We start from the raw sequence: 11,925 nt of genomic DNA, 5'->3' as shown, positions 1-11,925 counted from the left end.
GTAAGGTGGCGATGTTTTTCTCTGTTATGTATTTTCTTCTCGTAAGGTGGCGTGAGAAGATCCGTAATTCTATTCCTCTTCATGTGGTTACCCTTTCTGAATTGTTAGCTATGGTGTCATTGATTGCTTCCGTTATATATCTTTTGGGTTTCTTTGGGATTGGGTTTGTTCAGTCGTTTGTGTCCAGGTCGAATAGTGATTCATGGGATATTGAGGATGAGAATGCTGAGCAGCTTATTATTGAGGAAGATAGCCGCCGTGGACCATGTGCTGCTGCCACTACTCTTGGCTGCGTTGTGCCTCCACCACCTGTTCGAAAAATTGCCCCAAACGGAGAAGCCTGCGCCAATAATTATGCCCGCATTATCGGAAGATGACGAGGAGATTATACAATCTGTTGTTCAGGGTAAAACACCATCATATTCGTTGGAATCAAAGCTTGGTGATTGTATGAGAGCTGCTTCGATTCGAAAAGAGGCGTTACAGAGGATTACAGGGAAGTCATTGGAAGGGCTCCCATTGGAGGGATTTGACTATGAGTCTATTCTTGGACAGTGCTGTGAGATGCCTGTAGGATATGTGCAAATACCGGTGGGTATTGCTGGGCCTTTGTTGCTTGATGGGAGAGAGTACTCAGTGCCAATGGCAACTACAGAAGGATGTTTAGTGGCTAGCACCAACAGGGGTTGCAAGGCTATCTTTGTCTCTGGTGGCGCCGACAGCGTTTTGCTCAGAGATGGGATGACAAGAGCTCCGGTTGTCCGGTTCTCCACCGCCAAAAGAGTCGCTGAGTTGAAATTCTTGGTTGAGGATCCCAACTTTGTTCTAAGAAATTGGGTGGGTATTGGGTTATGGGGTGGATAGTTGGGTTATGGGTTAAAAAAAAGGGTCAAACGGGTAGTTCAATAGGAATAAGACACGTGTAAGCAATTAGGGGTCCGTTAGTGAGAGGGGTATATGTGTACCTATAATTGGACGGAAGGGGCTTATATGGACGCAAAGTATAACGGAGGGCATATACGTACCATTTATTAAAGTTCAGGGGTAAATCCGTCCCTTCTCCCTTTATACAATTATTATTGTAAAAATATTTTTCTCTTTCTTCAGTTACGGTTTTTTTTGTTGACCTAATAAATTTTGATGCTATTGTTTTGGGAGTGATAATTTATTATCTAATTAATAGGTTTCCTACAATTAAGCATATTTTTGTTTTCTTGTTTACACCAATTCAATATATGCATACAATGTGTTTAAATTTATAGTTCATTTTAATTAATTTTAATTAATTAGCATGTGTTTTACTTCATTAAATCACATAATAATGGAAATAACATTAATTGGGTGTAAACACGAGTAAGTTTTTTCCCTTTATATATGTTAGTTAAAAAAATGGAATGAGTATATTAAATGGTATATATTTTGGGTTAATATTGGTGACCATTTTCTTTTAACCATAATGATTACCTTACGCCAAAATATAATAAAAATATCATTCCTATTAGGGGTGTTCACGGGTTGGTTTGGATCGGTTATTGGTTAAAATCAAAACCAAACCAAACTTAATCGGTTTTTAAATTATCAAAATCAAACCAAACCAAATATAATATACATTTATCAGTTTGGTGGTTATCGGTTTCGGTTTGGTTTGGTTCGGTTATTCGGTTATTAACCATACACAAATAAAAGAAACAATTCATTCAAAATGTGAAAAAAGTGACAACAATCCATTCAAAACGAAAAATAGTTAGAATGACTTAAATTATTACTGAACTTTCGATAACTAAATTTACTATCAATAAAGCTTTAAAATTCACTATATTAGCCTAGAAGGAAGAGACAATAACATTTTCGGTCCCACAAGAATTGTCATAGACACTCATATACATGAAATCAATAAGATAAATGTTTCATCTTAGGCATTTTTGTTTTCAATAAGTAAATTATAAAGAAATTTTAATGAAAATATGTATAAGATCTTTAAAATTGTTTCTAACAACAATCTATTAAGTATGTATATTAATAAAATATATGTATATAATTCATCGGTTTGGTTCGGTTATTTCTTTGGTTTTTTTGAATAAAACCATAACCAAACCAAATACTATCGGTTTTCAAAAATCTAAAACCAAACCAAACCAAACCCAAATAAAATCGGTTTGGTTCGGTTTTTTGGTTTGGATCAATTTTTATCCAAACCGTGAACACCCCTAATTCCTATTATAAACCATTACACTTGAAATACTATTTTATAATAATTTCTATTGAGGTGATTTTCGTAAAGAATTGAAGAAGTTGAATTTTTGGGAGTTCTTGATGTTCTTCATGCGTTCTTGAGAAAGAAGAAGCAAAAAGAATACATTTGATCCAAAACTCCAATTGAAAAGTGTTAAAAGTTGCTTGGGGACTTGTTGAGATAAAAAATGGTATTGCAAAATTGGAGTTAAAAATAATGGCATGGATAAGTCTTTTCTCAAATAGCAATGACATCGATGGACCAAACTTTTAACGGATGACATTAACGAGTCTTTTTTCAAATTTGATGACATATTTGAGAATTTTTCCTTATTTAAATTAAGATATACACCATAATCTAATAGAGAATTTACCTATTATTTTATATAATTAAATTAATCATAAATTGTGTATATTATTATTTAACATGATTTCCAGATCCATATTATCTATAAATAGTTGTAACTATATACAATTCGATTTATAATGTATGGTAAATTTGATTTTAGTTATATGTGAAACTGTAACCCTCCAAAATTTTCTAAGATAAAATCTGAACCGTACTTTGTATGTGTAAAGTATTGTACTGAATGATTCCTAGTTGCGCAGGTGTGTTAATGATTACTCCCTCCGTTTCACAAAGAATGACCTTCTTTCCTTTTTAGTCAGTTTCAAAAAGAATGACCTCTTTCCTTTTTTGGTAACATTTTACTTTTTGCTTTCCATGTGACATGTTTAAGACCACAAGATTAAGGGCAATTTTGTACATTTGACATAACTTTAATTTAGGACCACAAGATTCAAAAGTCTTCTTTATTTACTTAAACTCTGTGCCAAGTCAAACCAGGTCATTCTTTGTGAAACGGAGGGAGTATTTTTTTTTTTAATTTTTTTTTTTTGGTGACCATGATGGCCTTTTATTAATAAAAAATTAAGACTTAGTCTGTACAAAAACAAAGATAGGGCTGACCCTCAAGTGACTGACCCATCAACAATTAATACTTAGAAAGGTAGATCCAATCTATCTAATATGTGCAAATGTATCTTTGTATGTTCTTCTCTTTTATTCTCTGATAAGAAATTGTGTCTGTTACCACCTATTTTGAGTTCCTGAAGCATTGCCCGGTGAGTGCCTCCCTCTTCCTCTTTTTTTTTTCTTTTTCTTTCTTTCTTCCTCTTTTATTTTGTGTTGCCAGTGATGCTCCACTATTATTTTCAAGTCAAAAGATTTTTGACTCAATTCTATCAAGAGTGTGAGTGAATAGACTATTTTACCTTGAAAGAGTTGTAATTTCATGATTATGTAGCCACCAGCTTAGGTCTGATGAGATTTCATATCTTTTGGAGTTGTTGTAGCCACCAGCCCATGTATCATGCATATATATATATATATATATATATATATATATATACTGTATATCAAATATTTTCAATTTTATAAAAATGCTATTTTAAGTTTCTTTTCACCCCTTGGTCGACCCCAACAACCCTAAAAGTTCTCTTCAACCCTAATAAGTCTTGGTAAGTATTTTTCATGATCTTGCAACATAACATCAAATCGTCAACCTATCTGTAGTACCAATAATGCAATTTTACTTCAAAACTTTATTTTTAAGCAAGTCCATTGAGAATTTTTCCTTCCAAATCAAGGTAACCATTCTTTTTTAATTTCCTAGTGATTCTAACATATGATTATGTATCCTAAGCAAGAATCTTCCATCATAATATAGGATTTTTCAAGAATTTCAAAAAAGGATTTCTTAATCGTTTTTTTATCAAGTTAGGTGTTCAAGAACATCTCACAAAAGTCCATAAGGTTGAGATTATTCCCGTTTTATTTGACGGGTGAAGCTACAAGATGGTTGGCGGAATTGCCAAATAATGCTATCATTTCTTGGGAAGAGTTGAGTGACGCTTTCTTGGAGAGATTCTTTCCTTCCTTGAAGATGGTAAAGCTTAGGGACCAGATCCAAAACTTCAAAAGAATTAGAGGTGAACCTCTACATGAGACATGGTTGTGGTTTCAAAGATTACTCTTACAATTCCAACACATGGTGTTCCGGATCATTTGTTGCTGCAATATTTTTATTGTAGCCTTGATTCAATCAACAAAGGCATGGCTGATCAACTTTCCCAAGATGAACCGATGCGACAACCGTACGAAGTAGCACCGTTGTTATTAGATGACATGAATAAAGTCAATCAAGCATATCATACTAGAGAGGACCAAATGTCTTCTCTAAAACTGAGCATGAGCAAAGAACAAATTGAGAAGGACCATGAGTGATACGAAAACATGGTTAAAATGATGACCCAACTTGATTTGTTGTCCAAACATGTCATGGGGTGGATTTAAATCAGTAAATACAATTGGAACAAGTAGTCGGTAGTGCCCGAAAGATGCCAAGTTCAAGGCATTGTACAATGAGGAAGTACAATACTTGAGAAATCAAATGGCGATTCTCTCCCAAACTACTAACGACAAGGTGGGAAACCAAGGTTGGAACAAAGAGCGAGATAACAGTTGGAAGATTGAAAAGGTGGAAATTGGAGAGACCAGAGACTGAAAAAGATATGTACATTCCTCCTCATGATCGTCCAACAACAAAGGAACCAGCTGACGGGAAGGAAATCGAACCGATGAAATGCTCACAAGGATATTCAATAAGGTTGAAAGGTCCGAAAAAGTGTTGAAGGATTTGAAAAATGACTTCTCCACCTTAACTCAAATAGTGACCTCTCATTCGGTATATATCAAATAGTTGGAGGCTCAAATACATCTGATTTGCATCCATCTAAATCCAAGGCAATAGGGACGTTGCCTAGTGACACCATCTCAAATCCCAAGAATAATTGTCGAGGAAATGATAATTGTTTTGTTTCACGACGTTAAATAAGGTTCTTCTTTGGAGGAAGCCCAAGTTTTTATTTTATTTTATTGCTTTCAATAACGTGTGTTGTGAGTTCAAGAGAAAATGAAGTCAAAGTGTTGAGAAAGATAACTTAGGCGATGCTAAGACCAAGTCGGCGATCCGCTAAGCATGTTGTGTGGACATCTTCATGTCCACCTTCAATGTTGAAAAATTGAAGAAAGTATATTGCCAATTTAGGTGATCTGGGCTCCAATTGGCGATCCACCGAAGTGTACTAAACGGACTCCATTTATTTAACCAAATCATCGTTCAGGTTTGGTATCCGTTCAGGCCTCATCGCCGAGCTTTATCTCTTTCGGTGATAGATCGAATGTGATCAGTGATGTTAGTCGCAGTCTGCCTAGTGGATCTGAGTTAAATATTCCAAGAGTCTTTTCAAGTTCAAAAAGAAACCCTTTCATCTCTTTAAGCTTATTTCCATCCTAAACTCCCAATACCCGCATTTTTAGTGTTTCTGTGCCTCCATTGCGTGATTTCACTTGTTCGGAGTGCTTTGGATTGCTTGCATCTCGATCCCAATCCTAGTTCCCTCGATTTGACACTTTACTCCTATCTTTGAGGCTGATTTTTGAGCTCTATCTTATCATTTGTGCTAGAAATTATTGTTTTTTGATATGGGCTTAGTGTCATTTGAAGTATATTGTTGTTTAATTTTTATGGGTAATGCTAAATAGATCATATTGAAATGTGCCCATGAGTTAGATAATTGATTTTGTGCCCAAAATTGCTAAAATTGATTATGTTGGTGAAAATTTGGAATTGAACCCTTGTGTGTACTGGGTCTTAGTTGAATTGAGTATGGGTGAAGTCTTATTAGCTTAATGTTGCTCTAATTGCATGATTTTGCCCAACGATAGATGGAGTGACGACTTTCTTAAGGGCAAATCTTCATTTTGGATAATACTTTGTGATATTTGGGGGAAGTCTCAAAACCCAAGGATAGAAAAATATGTGCGTAGATTGTAAAACATATTGAGAATTGGGTATTGTTGTGTATCACGGTTGAATTTGTGAAGATAGGCACTAGGATGAATACTACCCGTTCTATGGGCTTGTCTTAGCTCGCAAAGGTAGTTAGGTGAATCTCCTAGTAAGTTCAGCTGGCCTTCCTTGCTTGAATATGTGACCTGGGTACTGTCCTATTCGTTGGGCTTGTCTTAGCTCGCCGAAACTCACTTGGCGTATCTCCAACTGGGAGTGGACATCACCTTTTGTGCCTGTTCTTTTTAATTTTGCACTGTCACTTTCGGTGGACTTGTCTTAGCCCGTCGAAATCGATTCGGTGAATCGTCGAGTTGGAGATGACTCCGCCCATCTTGCCCGAGTTCTTTAAAATTGTGCACTGTCAACTTTGGCGAGCTCGCCTAACCTGTTAAGCACACTGCCTTCCCAATAGATGAGCCTCAAAACAAATTTTTGAAATGTGTTTCATTGGGTTAATTTCAACTAACCTTCACCAAATTTGGATTAATTTCAACTAACCTTAAACTAACATGTTAGGAACACTGCCTTCACCAATAGAGGGGCATTTTAGTCCCTTTTATGTACAATAAAATAGTGTAACACTCCGAATGCGATAGATGATGTGGAAAAACTATTTAATATCTTGGCTACTATACAAATTCTATAAGTTGGCATTGTTGACAAATTTTACGTGTACCATTATTCTTATTAAAAATAAAACAAAAATTTTGAATTTTTTAATTTTAAAAAAGTCACTTAAGTCGGAAATTTATAATTAAAAGAATGTAAGGTAGATAAGAATTTTGGATATAAATTATTTGATTCCTAATGCAGAATTGTATTGTATATGATGAAATAAAGACAGTATATACTTTAATTTACTATAAACGATTCATAATTGTGGATTAATGTTTTGTCTTGTTTGATCCTTCAAAACATCTTTTTTTTAATTGGTATATTAATTAATAAAAATAAATATGTAAATTAGATACCATTCTAAATTTTTTTTATTCAGAACTACATTTAAAGATAAATATTTATTATTATTCTATTTCTATATTTGAGGAAGATTAATAAAAACTATTGATTCCACAAAGAATGAAAATTCTCTTTTAATTACCTAACAAGTATAAAAAAAAATTGTATCATATAAAATGAAACAAATATACTACGTACTTTATTTTAATAAAATGATTTCATATTTGAGCATGAAAATTTTTACTTGTCTTTGATCCTTCAAAGAACAAATTTCTCTTATAAAAAAGTATACTATTTTAAGAGAAATAAATATAGAGACTAGATACAATTTGGACAAAATATGATCTTGACCTACATTTTAGGATGACTATTTATTATTTTCTATTTCTATCTTGGATGCTAATTAGGAAAAATTATTGATTCCCCTATAAATTAAAAGGAAAAAGAAATACTATTTTTATTACCTAATAAGTATAACCATAAAAGGTAAATTAGTTAATTTTAGTAACAAAATCCAAATATGACATGAAATTAATGACTTGATTTATGTTCAAGGTACTTGTCGTGCTATAAATACGGTTGTATTATTTCATATACTTTCAAATTATAACATAGAGATTTTAAGATTCATTCGCTTATCTTTGCTTGCATTAGCCAAAATCTTTTTCTTTTTGAATGAATTTTTTGTTAAGAGGAAAAAGAAAAATGTACTTGCAATCAACAACATGCCAATCAAATAGTAACGACTTTGTATTCACTATAACATAACATTTTTGAAAGATTTTGGTGTGTATGTTTAAGTGTATAATTTATTACTTTATTTGTTAGGGTTTCACATTGGCAGCCAAATGCAGGTACAACAGTCAAATACTGATAGAAGTATCTCGATGTGTTGAGAGAATTAATGGTGTTAAAGAAGGAAGATGGAAAAATACTTTTACCTTCTATAAGCCCATACTCAAAGGTATTTATTACTTAATAAATCATATGTCTGTAAACACAAAATAAAGGGATGATCTTTTTTTTTTTCTCTGGATGCATTATAAAGTTTGCATTTGGGAAAATTTTCACTTTTGTAAGATAAATTATATAAAAGCAAAGTAGTATTGAAATAATTTGGGTCAAGAATAGATCAAAATGGTAGAGGATGATTGGTATATCCGATCACCCAACATTATATAGTTAATTGATTGATTAGTCCTCTTTTGTAAGACAACCTTTTTTGGAAGAGTGGTATAGTCACAGAGGAGCACAAGCAAGAACATTTCAATAAACAAAGATTGCTCGGTAACATTTTTGAGTTACTCCTTTAAACGTTAATTTGGCTTGTTATATTGTACACATGTGAACCTATTTCAACCTCGCATTTCTAACTTACACATCATGTCATTTTAAGAGCACTTTTGTGGCCATATACGCGATTTAATTGTTGATTGATTTTTTCTTCTTTTACTAGAACAAGCAAATGTGTCAGAATTTCCCCAAAATTTTTTGGGTGTTTCACTTCAAGAACAACCCAACAAGTTTTACATGGCACTTAGTAGGCAACGACTGATCGTGGAAGCAGAGTCATCAATGCAGACGATAATGGAGAACTTACAGTCTTACAGAATGAAGGTTGCACTTAATTGTGAGGTTTGTATTATTGAGATCTGCAAATTATTGTTCTAATTGTAGGAGGATGATATACTTATATAGCACTATCAATAGTCATGGCTTTATAAATTTAAGTGTCTACAAATGATATTATCTATATTTATTCTGCTTTATGAAGATTAAAGAACTTCCCACTCTAATATTACTATTTACCTTATAAAAATGTGAATATTGAAGAACTTAGAGATGATAATGGCTTACATGTTAGTTCATGTAATCACCAATCAATCATAAAATAAAGCTTCAATTCTTATAGAATTGTGTCATCCAATCGGTTGACCATTGACCAAATGTACTTTTCCAAACGAGAACCCATTCATTGAACTGATCAAACTTGTTCCTTGCAATTGCAAAAGCATTATATATTGTTGGTGAATGTTGTATGTTCTCTACCATGATTCTTGTAATATATTTTGTTTTATATGTGCCTCGCTTTGATTTGTGGAATTCTAGAATAGACCTTACTTCTTCTTCACAAACACTCATTAAAATATTTGATTGATACAGGGGTTTCAGTATCGACTTGGTGACTTTCGACTACGAGTAGGCAAAATTGTTCCAATAAATTCTAAGAACTTGAGGGGAATAGTAATTGTCACGCCCCGAGGCTACCCCCCGGACGCGGACACGAGACCCAGGATCACGAGTGACCCCAAGCTAACACTGCTGGCATAATCATAAGCATACTAAAGATAAACTGAGCAATAAAACTGTGCGGAAACTATATCATATAGAAATCTAAAATGATGGGGAATACCCATATACTAAATCTGAATATATGAAAAACAGAGAGTTTGAATACAAGTGAAAAGTCAAACTCTAAGACTATAGCTGAATCTAACTATGTCTGAAATAAAACCTCTACTGACTAGAAATGTTGGGACAAGCCCCAGCTAGATTTAGCAAAACTGAAACTAAAACTAAAAGCGAAAAAATAATCATGTCACTTGCCCTCGAAGGATGAGGACTCACCATTGATGCTGCTAAACTGAAGACCGGGAACTGATCTATGCATGATTTGACTGATGAGGACCTGAACCTATATTATGAGATGATGTAGCGCAAAGTATGCGTCAGTAGTTTAAAGGTACTGAGCATGCAGGATAGAGTAAAACTGAACAAAAACATAATTGAAACAAAGAATATATATGTACAATGACATGAGATAAGCATGATACAACTAAGAATACTGAACATGAAATACTGAATGCAATGACCAAGTTTATAACATGCTGAGACTGAATACTGAACTATACTGATAACATGGTCAAATGCAATAGAGTCTGACTGAACTGTAAGGGAGGTAATAGTAACCGACATAAAACCACATGAGCTAAATGTGGAGTCTGATGTATACTCCCCATCGAGAGGACCCAATATGCCCAACCAAAGGTATAGAGGCATGCTGGCGTGATCACTAAAATGATGCCCACGGAGGGGATTTACAACCTACGGGGCACGTAGTTCTGGGACTTGAGAGTGTCTGACCCTAGTCCACTCGGTATTAAGCTTCCCATATGATTAAGTAATTTAACACATTATATCTGAAATATTGTAGTACTGGATAGCTCAAAATACTAACATGCAAAATCTGAGAATGCAACATTAATATACTGATAATGACACATTCGAAACTGAGGCATGTATATATGAAAATATCTGAAATAGCTGACCTAGCAAGTGTAATTCATGAACTAAAGAACTACATAGCTAGGGTTATGAATTTATGAAGGATACTATACTAAAACATGCTAAAAGCCATGATTAACTGATTTGGAACATTAAGTAGGCGTTTGGCCATGCGATACCATATCACGATATGGTATCGTGAGATGGAATCAACGTTTAGCCATGTGATTTTACGCTGAATCCATCTCATGATTCCATATCATGAGATGTGATTCCATATTCTCCAAAAATCATGATATGGAATTATATGAGAATTCCATATCATGATTTGAGATATTTTAATACAAAAATTGATCCACGAGTTTATATTTTGTTTTTAAAACCCCACATTTATATCTACTAACCATTTATTTCATATGTAAATAAAATTTATAATCATATCATTACTTTTTTAAAATTTATTATTTTCAGCGACATAAAATTTATTATTCTCACCAACATATAGTCACTTTAACTCATACCAACCGATTGTTGAGTAATAAATTTATTCTGTTCATTTACTCCAACACTTAATTTATTACTTCTACCATTTCCTATCAACTTTGTTTAAAAAGATAATATTTATTTTATGACTTTGCATTGTCTTGGAAGCACTATTTTTATTACTCTTACAAACATTATTTTTTATGAAGTGCATTCTATAATGCTTCCAATTTATTTTATGTTCACTAAACTAATATTGGTATATTTTTTTATTTGGTAGGATTGTGTTGGTGCGATTGATGGAACATATATAGAAGGGGAGGTTCCTAAAGTGGTGCAACAAGCATATCGTAATCGCAAAGGAAGAACGTCACAAAATGTCTTATGTGCTTGTGATTTTGATATGTGATTTACCTTTGTTGTTGTTGGTTGGGAAGGTACTGCACATGATAGTAAAATACTTGAGAATGCACTTGTTGAACCAATGTCACAATTTCCATTTGTGCCACATGGTAACTTTAAATTACATCCTTATTATAAATATTATTTATTTACACAAATCTGTCTCATTTACGTCACATATGGTTTTAGTAATTCTTTATAAAATGTTTGCTAGTAGATAAATATTATGTTGTTGATGCTGGTTTTCGAAACACAAAAGAATTTTAGCTACATACAAAGGACTACGCTATTATTTGCAAGATTACCGAGGAAGTGAAAGAGAGCCTCAAAATGCCAAAGAATTGTTTAATTATAGGCATTCATCTCTGGCAATGTGATTGAACGGACTTTTGGAGATTGGAAAAATAGATTTAGAATAGTGAAATAAGGCATGAACTATTATGATATTGATACACAAGTGAAAATTGTCATAACTTGTGCAATGTTACATAATTATTTGCGAGAATACCAAAGTACTGATGAAATATTTATGGTCTATGAGCATGAAAATATAGTTGCGGATGATATTGACCAACAAATGGCTCAAAGTAACAATGTTGGTTCGTCTTCTCGGTCACATGATCGAGAAATGCAAGTTCAACGTGAGGAA

The 11,925-nt window shown here is 33.4% G+C and overlaps 2 pseudogenes; both read left to right on the top strand.

The window, feature by feature from the left end:
• The first annotated feature begins 11 nt into the window (after nt 1–11).
• On the top strand, nt 12–879 carry LOC102580912 (3-hydroxy-3-methylglutaryl-coenzyme A reductase 1-like; annotated as a pseudogene).
• Nucleotides 880–4,243: 3,364 nt separating this feature from the next.
• The window catches only part of LOC102580565 (mediator of RNA polymerase II transcription subunit 20a-like), a 23,090-nt pseudogene continuing 15,408 nt past the window's right edge, over nt 4,244–11,925 (top strand).

Source organism: Solanum tuberosum, unplaced genomic scaffold (assembly GCF_000226075.1).
Source record: "Solanum tuberosum cultivar DM 1-3 516 R44 unplaced genomic scaffold, SolTub_3.0 scf00024, whole genome shotgun sequence".
Classification (NCBI taxonomy): domain Eukaryota; kingdom Viridiplantae; phylum Streptophyta; class Magnoliopsida; order Solanales; family Solanaceae; genus Solanum; species Solanum tuberosum.
This window is presented reverse-complemented; position numbering and strand designations above follow the sequence as displayed.